The 12,864-nt window shown below is 36.4% G+C and overlaps 1 long non-coding RNA gene across 1 annotated transcript in view; it reads right to left on the reverse strand.

Moving 5' to 3' along the window:
* Positions 1 to 4,858: 4,858 nt before the first annotated feature.
* The window catches only part of LOC130833708 (uncharacterized), a 70,056-nt gene continuing 62,050 nt past the window's right edge, over positions 4,859 to 12,864 (reverse strand). The window contains exon 3 of the long non-coding RNA XR_009048528.1: positions 4,859 to 4,945. This is a non-coding gene — a long non-coding RNA (uncharacterized LOC130833708). The remainder of the gene's footprint in view (positions 4,946 to 12,864) is intronic.

The raw sequence follows: 12,864 nt of genomic DNA on the forward strand, positions 1-12,864 counted from the left end.
AATGAATCAGCTATACATATACACATATCCCTTTTTTTGGATTTACTTCCCACCCACAGTGCATTAAGTAGAGTTCCCTGTGCTTTACAGTACATTCTCATTAGTTGTCTATTTTATCCACAGTATCAACAGTGTTTATGTGTCAATCCCAATCTCCCAATTCCTCCCACCTTCCCCTCACCCTTTCCCCCTTGTTGTTCTCTATTTGTTCTCTATGTCTGTGTCTCTATCTCTGCTTAGCAAATAAGATCATCTGTACCAATTTTCTGCATTCCACATATACGCGTTAACATACGATATTTGCTTTTCTCTTTCTGACTTACTTCACTCTGTATGATACTCTCTAGGTCCATCAACATCTCTACAAATGACCCAATTTTGTTCCTTTTAATGGCTGAGTAATAGTCCATTGTATATATGTACCACATCATTTTTATCCATTCATCTGTCAGTGGGCATTTAGGTTACTTCCATGTCCTGGCTACTGTAAATAGTGCTGCAATAAAAATTACAGTACATGTTTCTTTTTGGGTTATGGTTTTCTCTGAGTATATGCCCAGGAGTGGGAGTAATGGATCATATGGTAGTTCTATTCTTACTTTTTTAAGGAACCTCCATACTGTTTTCCATTGTGGCTGTATCAGTTTACATTCCCACCAACAGTGCATGAGGGTTCCCTTTTCCCCACACCCTCTCCAGCATTTATTGTTTGTAGATTTTTTGTTGATGGCCATTCTGCCTAGTGTGAAGTGATACCTCATTGTAGTTTTGATTTGCACTTCTCTAATAATTGATGTTGAGCATCTTTTCATGTGTTTGTTGGCCATCTGTATATCTTCTTTGGAGAAGTGTCTATTTAGGCCTTCACCCATTTTTTGATTGGTTTGTTTGTTTTTTGATATTGAGCTGCACAAACTGCTTGTATATTTTGGAGATTAATCCTCTGTCAGTTGCTTTGTTTGCAAATATTTTCTCCCATTATAAGGGTTGTCTTTTCATCTCATTTATGGTTTCCTTTTCCTTTGCTGTGCAAAAGCTTTTAAGTTTAATTAGGTTCCATTTGTTTATTTTTGTTTTTGTTTTTATTGGAGAAGTCCTTATTCTCAGGACATAAATCTAAAGTATTTAGGGGCACATTGTCACAATGTCTGAGATAATTTCAAATGATTCAGCAGATAAAGATGTATATGTCTATATATATATATCTTGATTTATCTTTATTTCATTTTTAGATTTATATGTCTATATAGATCATGTACAAAGTTAGCAAAATATTACAATACATGAATTAGGTGAAAGATGTGTGGATACGCATTGTACTATTCTTTCAAGTTCTCAAGATTTGAAAACTTTCAAGTTAAAAACTCAGGAAAATTGTTTATCAGCAATATATATTAAACTTTATTAAATGAATTTTCATTACCTATAACAATGATTATATAAAATTTCTCCTTTGATTTGTAGAAGTGATCACTTATATTTTCAAGGGCTGAATTATCTTTACATTCCTAAAGTTTGTTAGTACTTACTCATAAAACTGGTCTTGGATTTATTTGGGTGTAGAATATTGCTGAGTATTCATTTTTTAAATGTTATTGATTTATTTTGATCTTTCAGTGTATTCATAAGTTGATTTTAGTCATTGATATTGTCCTTAAAAATCATCTACTTTAATCATACTTTCAAGTTATTAAATTTGTACCTGAAATTGATTTATAATGTTAAAATGTCCATATCTTGGTTGGACCTTTTTCTTGTTCCTAATATTTTATGTTCGTGTTTTCTCAATTTTATGATGAAGGTTGCCAGAAATTCATCTAATTTCTTGGTCTGAGAAGAACTAACCACAGATTTCAAAGATTCATACATTAGCTCTTTCATTATTTCTTAATTTATTGATTGTTCCTTTGGTCTTTGCTTTTTGCCTTCTTTCCTTTTGTTCATTTTTTTTTTTTTCTCTCTATTGGAGGATGGGGAGAATTGAGATTGTAAATTTTCAAATCTCCCACAAAACTCAAATGCTGCCTTGGACCAATCACTTTCCAGACTAAGAAAACATGCCTTGAGGGCAAAGTAAAGCAAGTAACACTTTTTAAAAGGCTGTGACTTCAGCTTCCCACACTAGTTCGAACTGTGGTGAGCTAGTCTGAGTCTTGAGAAGAATATCCCTCCCCTAAACTAGGTTGACTTGAATAGCTCCAGAACAAAGGTGGCAGGTTTTGGTTTTCCTTTATTCTCCAACTCTAATCAATTGGTAGTGGCTTCTTGAAGCTCTATACCATCAAGGATTCTAAGAATGAAGGAGAACTCAGTGGGACACTTGTGTCATGCTATGTTAACAATGTCTATCATGGGCTCGAGAATGGATTATGATGGTGATATTTGACATTTCCTGACCTAAAACCAAAACAAGTCAAGAGGACTCTTCAACCTAATTCTATCCCAAAGATTGAACCCAAAATCTTACTACTTTGTTGAGATGAAAGGCCATACTTATTATTTATTTATTTATTATTATTTTAAAAATATTTATTATTTGGTTGTGCTGGGTCTTAGTTGTGGCAGCTGGGCTCCTTAGTTGTGCTCACTAGCTCCTTAGTTGCGGCAGGTGTGCTCCTTAGTTGTGGCACATAGGCTCCTTAGTTGTGGCATGTGAACTCTTAGTTGCAGCATGCATGTGGGATCTAGTTCCCTGACCAGGGATCGAACCTGGGCCCCCTGCGTTGAGAGCATGGAGCCTTAACCATTGCACCACCAGGAAGTCCCCCATACTTATTATTTAAAATAAAAGCAGAGATTTGCAAGAAACAGAGGAAAAATAAGACAATGTTTGTTCTAATGCCTATTTTGTACAATTCTTCTGGGACATCCTTGGTCATTTTCCACTTTATAAGACAGAAAAAGACCCCTACCAAATGCAAATCAAAACCACGAGTGGGACTTTCTAGGTGGCGCAGTGCTTAAGAATCCGCCTGCCAATGCAGGGGACACAGGTTCAATTCCTGCTCTAGGAAGATCCCACATGCCATGGAGCAACTAAGCCTGTGCACCAAAACTATTGAGCTTGTGCTCTAGAGCCTGTGAGCCACAACTATTGAGCCCATGTGCCACAACTACTGAAGCCCGTGTGCCTAGAGCCCATGCTCCAAACAAGAGAAGCCACCACACTGAGAAGTCTGCACACCGCAACAGAGTAGCCCCTGCTTGCTGCAACCAGAGAAAGCCCTCCCGCAGCAACGAAGACCAAACAAAGCCAATAAATAAATAAATTTATTAAAAAAACAAACAAACAAAAAAACCACAATGAGGTATCACCTCATGTGTGTTAGAATGGCTATGACAAAAGTTGGTGAGGACGTGGATAAATGGAAAACCTTTTGTGCTCTTAAAAGAAGTTCAGGCTTTATAAGGGATCAAACTGAATGGACTCCAAAGGGAATTGTATATATCCTGCCGAGACCCCAGTCCTAGTGCATCATCCCTCTGCATCTTGAAAACCAGTGGTATGGCTGCCCTATCACACTTTAGGCCCCTTGATTAATGGCTCTGAGGGCACAGGCTATAAGAGATGGCAGAAACGGGCAAGTGGCTTGGATTTGGTTTATGTTCTCATTGCGGAATGAAAGAGTGCTTGTCACATATTTCAAGAAAAAAAACAAATTTTTAAATTAATTTCTCTTGCTTTATGCTGAGAGAACATGTTATGACCTATTCAATGTATAATTTCTCCAACTTATCTTCTGGCAAAATATTAAAAGATTATAAATACTTCAGGCACACTGAAAAAGAAGGCACATTGTTTTGCAGCATACATAATTTTGTAAGTATTGATTAAATCAAACATACTAATTATATTACTCAGCTCTCTTAATATTTATGTATTGCTTATTTTACCTGTCAGAGAGTGAAATATGTTGAATGTCCCAGTACATTTGTGTTTCCGTAATTTTCCTCTTGTGTTTCTATTGTGTTTTGCTCTATATATAACTATATAGCGTTTATGAGTAAAATCACATGACACATCATGGTGCATTTTTATCAATAAAATAGTGGCTTTGAACCTACTTACTGTTTTTTGCCTTAGGTTATATTTTGCCCAGGATTAAACCTTGTTTTCTTTTTCTTTTGATTTCTTGGTATATCTTTGCCTATCTTTTTGCTTTCAAATTTTTTAGTCATCTTGATTTGGGTATGTTTTATAAACAGCATGATTGTGTGTATATGGGTGTGTGTGTGCGTGGGTGCATGTGTGTTTAACCAGTTTGAGAACAATTCTCATTTAATAGAGATGTTTAAGAAATTGAACCCATTTTCATTATTATTAACATATATGTTGAGAAACTACGTCATATATACATTTTTTTATTCTTCATTGTTTTCTGTTTTACAATTGATAGACTATGTCTTGTTTTGTTTTGTTTGTATCTTCTTCAATAACTTTCAAAATTAACTAGTTTTCAATTGTTTTGAAAATAAAATTCTGAATAAATTACAGAAAAATGGATACATTTAAGCATAAACATAAAACCATATATACACTGAAAAACATCATGAACAAACTAAAGGACTAACAAATAACTGGGAAAATATTTGCAGTTTAGCTACAAGAAACAGAAAAACCTATCACAATGGCTTAACAAGTAAAAGAACTGTTTTATTCAGGTAAAAAAGATATCTCATGGGGATCAGTTCAGGGCTGATACGCTGGCTCCAACATCACCAAGGTCCAAGGCATAGCCTTTGGCTCATACATTCTTAGCATGCAACTTTTATCTTTTTGTTTTCAAAATAACTACTGTATCTCCCAGCAGTTCAAGGAGGAAGAAGACAGAATTTGGAAAATGCACTCACATCAACAAGGGAGAGTAGAAGTCAAAATTTAGCTTTTGCCCCATCCAAAGTAGAGTCAAGTGAGGAAAAAACATGATGCAAATGAAGGTTGGGTCTGCCAAAATAGTGTCAGCCATATAGACACAGAATAGAAACAGAAAATGCATACGTGAGAAATTAAAAGATATAAAAATCATATAAAAATAATAAACCTCATAGTAATTAAAGCAATTTAGGAAAAGCTGTTTGGCAGTGTTCAAAAAGTTCTTTACCCTTTGACCTGTCAGTTTTTATTCTAGGGCTCAGCCCTAAGGAAATAACTTTAAACACAAAGATGTATCTTCTTAGGCTCTTTATCACAGAGTTTTATTTGTATGTTTGTTTATTGGATACAACCTAAATATTTGTATATGCCAATTAATTTCTTGTAGGTTGCAAGGAGCAGATATACCTTCAGGTTGTCTCAGTTGGTGGTTTGTGTCATAAGAACATATGAAAAGCAGAGAAAGAACAAAATAATCTCATCACCCACAGAGCTGAGGAACAGGACGCAGAGGTCTCAATGAGCACTAAAAAGCTATTCTGATAAGAAGCAGCTCTATCAATCTTTTTATCTCGTCTGTGGCTCTGTCTGCAATACCCTGACATTATGATGATTCAGCTTCTCTCTGCTTCCACTTCTCTTTCTACTGTAGTCTAACTCAGAGTTTCTAGACCCACTATTAGTTCTCTACAACCCTGTTGACCTCATTGGTCTCTGCTTACTTTTGCTGTTTGGTCTCCTGATAGGTTTCTGGTCATTAGGCACTGTGATTCAGGGCTAAGTGCAGCCAGCATGATAAAGAGATTGAAATTAAATATGGATCACATCAAACTGCTTACAAAAGTGTTTGTTCTGTAAGTATTAATGCTCTTGAAAGGATTGCTCAGATTTTAGGCTACTGTCTTAAGGTCTTTAATACTTTTATTTCAAGTTTTTAAAGAAGAAAGTGTCAAAAACCAAACTCTGCGTAACGAATAAACCAAAGCAGAAAGATGAGTTTATTGTAAGGCTTTCGACCTGCAAGGCAAGAAACTCAAGGGTATGGGAGCAATTCTGAGCTGCTCACAGACTCAGGGAATGGAAGTTATTTGGTTTTTTCAGCTTTTTGGTTTCCTAGTGGTCTCATTTGGGTCAGGGTAGCTGAGTCAGGGGAACAGGGAAGTCCAGAGATGGCATGCACAGATTTGGCATTTGGGGGTTGGCTGGTGTCCTCTGCTGAATTCTGAGAAGAGCTGTAAATTCCTGTAAGGTTAAATTTCCTTTGTGTGCCTGCATTGACCATCTGCATTTTGCCCTTGATATAAGTGACTCCATTTTAGTTTGGATCTACACATGGCATGCTAATTATAGAGCACTTGGACGTACCAAAAAATATACAACAGAATAAAATGACCCGCAACCCCATAATCCAAAGAAAACTATTATTGATACCTTGGTGTTTTTCTTAGGGTCCTTTTACGTGGAATAATCCCCCCCCCCTTTTCTCCCCTAATCTGAGGGGTAAAAATTCTGTTTTTTGAGTAATCAAAGATCAGAGTATTTATGGCCAAACCAAAAAAATGAACTAATTAAATTACACATTTTCTATAATGTGCAGCATGAGAGACCAAATATGGCCAAAAATGGGGTACCAAATGCTGTTCGCGTCTTTCCAGTTAAAGTACAGTCTCGGGCATTCAGTGCCATCCATTTGTAATTGTTTTCACATAGGCTGATCTCAACCTCACCTCTGCGTTGTGTATGGAAACAAAGTTAGCCAGGTGAATTCATAATGTAAATAAGATGACTTGCAACATGTCTGACCTATGTATGGGCTCTTAAGGATTTTTAAACACTTCAACAGCACTCTCAAGTGTTTATATACTCATTAACCACTAGTGTTCAATGATTCTCATCTGCTCGTTAAAGTGCATCAAGCAGAGCAACGAATAGTGAATAAGGAAAAGTGGTTTACATTTTGAGACATGCTTCTTAATCCAAAACCAAAACGTGCTTTTCTTAATGGTCCAAATAGTGTCTACAGTTACTAAGTAAACATTCGTTTAGTGAAAAGAAGCCATTGGATCTTGGAAGTCGCACAAGATGGAGAACATAACTGAAGGTTTAACTCTTCTGTTGGCTCCTTTAAGAAGCATTCTCTGACTTCCAGCCAAGACTTACATTCTTTGTCCATATTTCCTGTCACACATCGTGGCCTATTATTTTGGTTTCTCTGTAAGTCTTTCTTAGTAGATGCTAAATTCTATTATTACCGTGCTTTCAATTTCTAGTGTAATATTTAACCCCTTATGTTTTCTCAATGAATGTTGGTTGTTTGAGTGAATGCACAGCACACAGTTTAGTGGATGCAGTAGATTTTCTAGATTTCTAAATTTTGAGACTACAGTCTTTCATTTTCAAATTTTTTAGGGCCTGCTGTTCTGCTTTGGTGAGTTGACTAATGATTTGACTAATGACTACCTAAAGTCACTATATTGGGTGAAGCAAGACACGGAAAGTGCCTTATCAGGAAGCTAAAGTAGTTCTCAAGAAAAGCCTTAGAGGTAGATGTGTCTGTGTGGGGGGTAGGCTATGTAATAAAATTTGTTTCATGTACAGGCACAAAAGAAAACCACATTGTATCAACAATATTGGGTAGAAATAAATTCATTTGACCACAATTAAGCTAAGCTATCTTAAAAGAGTCTGTAAGACAGACATTTTTAATTAGAATACTTTTCAATCCTTTTCATTCTTTCCAAGTGATAAAGTCTTTATTATGAATATAAATTTTTAACAATATCACTTTAACATTAGGACCTAATATCTGATAAATGTATTTTTTTAAATTCTTTTCTTAGATTCTCAATACATTTTAAACTTCTTGTTTGTCACTTTTCACAATTATCAGTCAGTAGAGTAAAGGGTGAATGTGTGTATTTCCCCACCAAAGAATGAACACTTGAGGGGCCAAAACCATTTTCTTATTCATCTGGGACCACTTTTATCTCCTACCTTAATACATTTCTCATAAAGGAGCATGGTAATTTTAACTGAACCAAAATTATCTCAATTCTTTGCAGGAAATCACTCTATCAGAGGGGAAATTGATCCTCTATCTGCTTCACATTCTAATACTTTCTGAGATTCTACAGATGCTCACTTCTTTCTTTTTAAGATAAAGAACAGATTACCTGAGATAATTTCATAGTAAGAAATGAATACAATGAGGTGCTATGAGTGAGATACCCTGGATTCTAAGAACTCTCTCGACACTGACTCTCTGTGTGATCCTGGATAAAGCACTTAACCCCTCTGGCCTTGTTTCTTAATCTGTTAAAGTATTTGAAGTAGTTGACATTTACCATTCCTTCCAGGTCATTCTACGTGAGCTGGTCAATTATCCAACTTCTTCAATTCATCTTTGCTCTTCTTATTTAACTTATGGAAATATGTTATTCTTGCCTCCTCCCATTCTCAACTACTATTTTTCTTAAGAAATACTCCTGAGTTCTCTGGTTCTATTACCTATGAAACTTTGTCAGAGAAATGTTAAGCAAATCACTCAAACTCTCTGGCCTGTAGTATCTTCATCTATAAAAATATGGGAATGCTTTACCTCTAAGATCAGGAACAAGGCAAGGATGTCCACTCTTGCCACTACTATTCAACATACTTTTGGAAGTCCTTGCCACAGCAATCAGAGAAGAAAAAGAAATAAAAGGAATCCAAACTGGAAAAGAAGATGTAAAACTGTCACTGTTTGCAGATGACATGATACTATACATAGAAAATCCTAAAGATGACACCAGAAAACTACTTGAGCTAATCAATGAATTCGGTAAAGTTGCAGGATACAAAATTAATGCACAGAAATCTCTTGCATTTCTATACACTAACAATGAAAGGTCAGAAAGAGAAATTAAGGAAACAATCCCATTCACCACTGCAACAAAAAGAATTAAATACCTAGGAATAAACCTAACCAAGGAGGTAAAAGACCTGTACTCAGAAAACTATAAGACACGAATGAAAGAAATCAAAGATGACACAAACAGATGGAAGGACATACCATGTTTTTGGATCAGAAGAATCAACATTGTGAAAATGACTATACTACCCAAAGCAATTTACAGATTCAATGCAATCCCTATCAAATTACCAATGGCATTTTTCACAGAACTAGAACAAGAAATTTTACAATTTGTATGGAAACACAAAAGATCCCGAATAGCCAAAGCAATCTTGAGAAGGAAAGATGGAGTTGGTGGAATCAGGCTTCCTGATTTCAGGCTATACTACAAGGCTACAGTGATCAAGACAGTATGGTACCGACACAAAAACAGAAATATAGATCAATGGAACAGGATAGAAAGCCCAGAGATAAACTATGGTCAACTAATCTATGACAAAGGAGGCAAGGATATACAATGGAGAAAAGAGAGCCTCTTCAATAAGTGGTGCTGGGAAAACTGGACAGCTACATGTAAAAGAATGAGATTAGAACACTCCCTAACACCATACACAAAAATAAACTCAAAATGGATTAGAGACCTAAATGTAAGACCAGTCAGTATAAAACTCCTGGAGGAAAACATAGGAAGAACACTCTTTGACGTAAATAACAGCAAGATCTTTTTTGATTCACCCCCTAGAGTAATGGAAATAAAAACAAAAATAAATAAGTGGGACCTAATGAAACTTCAAAGCTTCTGCACAGCAAAGGAAACTATAAGCAAGATGAAAAGACAACCCTGAGAATGGGAGAAAATATTTGCAAATGAATCAACAAACAAAGAACTAATCTCCAAAATATATAAACAGTTCATCCAGCTCAATATCAAAAAAACAAGCAACCCAATCAAAAAATGGGCAGAACACCTAAATAGGCATTTCTCCAAAGGAGACATATGGATGGCCAAGAGGCACATGAAAAGCTGCTCAACATCACTAATTATCAGAGAAATGTAAATCAAAACTACAATGAGGTATCATCTCACATCGGTTAGAATGGGAATCATCAGAAAATCTGCAAACAGTAAATGCTGGAGAGGATGTGGAGAAAAGGGAACGCTCTTGCACTGTTGGTGGGAATGTAAATTGATACAGCCACTATGGAGAACAGTATGGAGGTTCCTTGCAAAACTAAAAATGGAGTTACCATATGACCCAGCAATCCCACTGCTGGGCATATACCCAGAGAACACCATAATTCACAAAGACACATGCACTCCAATGTTCACTGCAGCACTATTTACAATAGTCAGGACATGGAAGCAACCTAAATGTCCATCAACAGATGAATGGATAAAAAAGATGTGGTACATATATACAATGGAATATTACTCAGCTGTAAAAAGCAATGAAACTGGGACATTCTTAGAGACATGGATGGACCTAGAGACTGTCATACAGAGTGAAGTGAGTCAGAAAGAGAAAAACAAATACCGTATATTAACACATATATGTGGACTATAGAAACATGGTACAAATCAACCAGTTTGCAAGGCGGAAATAGAGACACAGATGTAGAGAACAAACATATGGACACCAAGTGGGAAAAGTGGGGAGGGTTGGGGGGGAATGAATTGGGAGATTGGGATACCAAATTGAATGCTCTAAATATATGCAGTTTATTGTGTGTAAAAAAAAAAAAAAAAAAAGAATAAAAATCCACCAAAGTAAAAAAAAAAAAAAAAAATACGGAATGCTAGATGATCTTCAGGTTTCTCACAGCTCTGACAATCTCAGCAAGTAACTTTCGGTCCTACTTCCCCAAGAAAAGAGATGTTATCTGGCAATAAGATTTTAACTTCCTATTTCTGAACTCATGTATTTAGCTGCATTAACTTAATCTCTGGAGTTAAACCTCTAGCTGGGTTCCACCAAAATAAACAGATAAATAAAACTGGAATGGAAAGGCATACAAGTGGCGTGCAATCCAACAAATCCTTGTAGGATTGCAAAAAAGCAGCAAACACAAGGTTAGACCTTAGGACTCCAGCTAAATTCTAAGAATGTGTCCTCCAGTGTCTTATGAAAATCACACCCTTGGAGACACTATCAAAATTTAAATAAAATATAGTAATTGAGGACTGATTGCAGACAAGTTATGTCAGTAAGCATATATTAATGGTTGTGACTAAGCATTTTTGTCCTAAGAAAAACCCCAGCTGCATGCTGTTAGAACAGAACTGGCTATTCAGCATACAAATTAACAAAGAAATGATATGGTTGACTTGCTTTAAGTTCTTTTTTGTAAGCTACCACACTGGAGCTCTAAATTAAGTAGATTTAAATATTGTCTCATTTAGTAAAGCCATTTATAGCTCAAAACAATATAACCACCAATCAAATTTGCAGTTTTAAACAGCTGAATTATTATTGCACTGATTTTTGTGTGTAGACCTTGTATGATGTTTTGATTTAGGTTAATATATCTGTCAATCATTTAGATTAAATGATTAAACAAATTTAGAAAGGTTGCTAAGATCATTAAAACAACAGCTCTGCTTTTTCTTAAGTATTCAAAACCACAATCACTGAATCACAGGATTTCAGAGTTGAAGGGAACATGTAAGAACCACTCACTTGCATTTCCTTATTATGCAGAAAAGAGAACTCAACTCCAGATTGGTTTAGTGACTTACTCAAATGCAGTGAACTACCCTTTCAATCAAAGAAGTGAATCTGCTGAAGGAGAGTTGGGGAACCCTCTAGAATGCTGCAAATCAAATTGTCCCTGGGATGGTGGGTGAGAGGAACATGACATGTGGTGATTTAATGAGGATGTACACATCTCTCTCCAGTTAAAGAGACAGTGGACAGCACTCTCAAATGAAAGACTGGAAGAAGTGAAAAAGAGGGAGGGGCTCCAGAGTCTGGCCATAAAGATGGAACTGGGCAAAGGATCTCCAACTGTACTGCCAAAGTCAAGAGCATGGAGGAAGGACTGGCAAACAGGCAGTGATCACAGGTGCAGATGAACAATGAGTGTACAGTTGGAGAATCAGCTACCAAGTGGGGCCATGAATAAATGACATTGGTCAGTTTTAATTTATTTTATCTTTTGGCCTTGCTAGTATTTGAAAATCTTCTTCCATTTGGGTGTTTCTAATCATATGAACCTTGGTCTCCAGAAGCTGAAAAGTCTAATTACTTTGTTTCCCAGTCCTGTGACAGTCAGGATGTGGATGCGTGGCCCTGCTCTATTTTGTATTTTTTTTTAAAGTAAATCTCTTTGTAAAAGATACCTTAGCAAAACCTTGAGAGTATAAATAGATGAGGGAGTTATCTTGTGCTTGCAAATGTGTTATAATTCCTCACCTACTGCCAAGTTCTCCTTAAGTCATCTAAAGATTGAGCGGTCACAGGCTTTCCTCCCTCCATGTAGAGGGATTTTCTAAAATAACACTTTCAGTCTCTATCTGACCCTTCAGTGGCTCCTCCGCCAGGGGCTGAGTGTGTGGCTTCAGCCCTTCTCCCACTCTTTGGGATGTGCAGTTCGCAGAGTGTGTATTCTCACTAGCTCTTGGCCATGCAGTGAGCCTGTGGCCCAGGCTGTCTCTTTGAGTTTGGCTTGCTATTTTAGACGAGATCGGGCGCGTTCAGGGTGGTATGGCCGTAGACTTGCTATTTTAGAAAGTTAATTTATTTCATTCAATTTAGAGGACCATTAGCAAGCCCACCTGGCCCATATTTAAGGCAACCTCTCTAAATAACTTTATCAGTATTAAATGTGATATTTTGATCTCTATATGCCTTACTCATATCTTAATTAGTTTTGAATTCAGACAGGTGTTGTGTACGACCCCACTAAAACTTCAACACATTGTACCATCTCCAATCATTTAAAGTTAGAGTCCACCGTTGTTTACAATAGCCAAGATATGTATGTGTCATGGATGAATGGATAAAGCAGATGTGGTTTATATATATATGTGTGTGTGTGTGTGTGTGTATATATATATATACACGTATATACATGTATGTATTGAATGTTACTCAGCCAT

Source organism: Hippopotamus amphibius, chromosome 12 (assembly GCF_030028045.1).
Source record: "Hippopotamus amphibius kiboko isolate mHipAmp2 chromosome 12, mHipAmp2.hap2, whole genome shotgun sequence".
Classification (NCBI taxonomy): Eukaryota; Metazoa; Chordata; class Mammalia; order Artiodactyla; family Hippopotamidae; genus Hippopotamus; species Hippopotamus amphibius.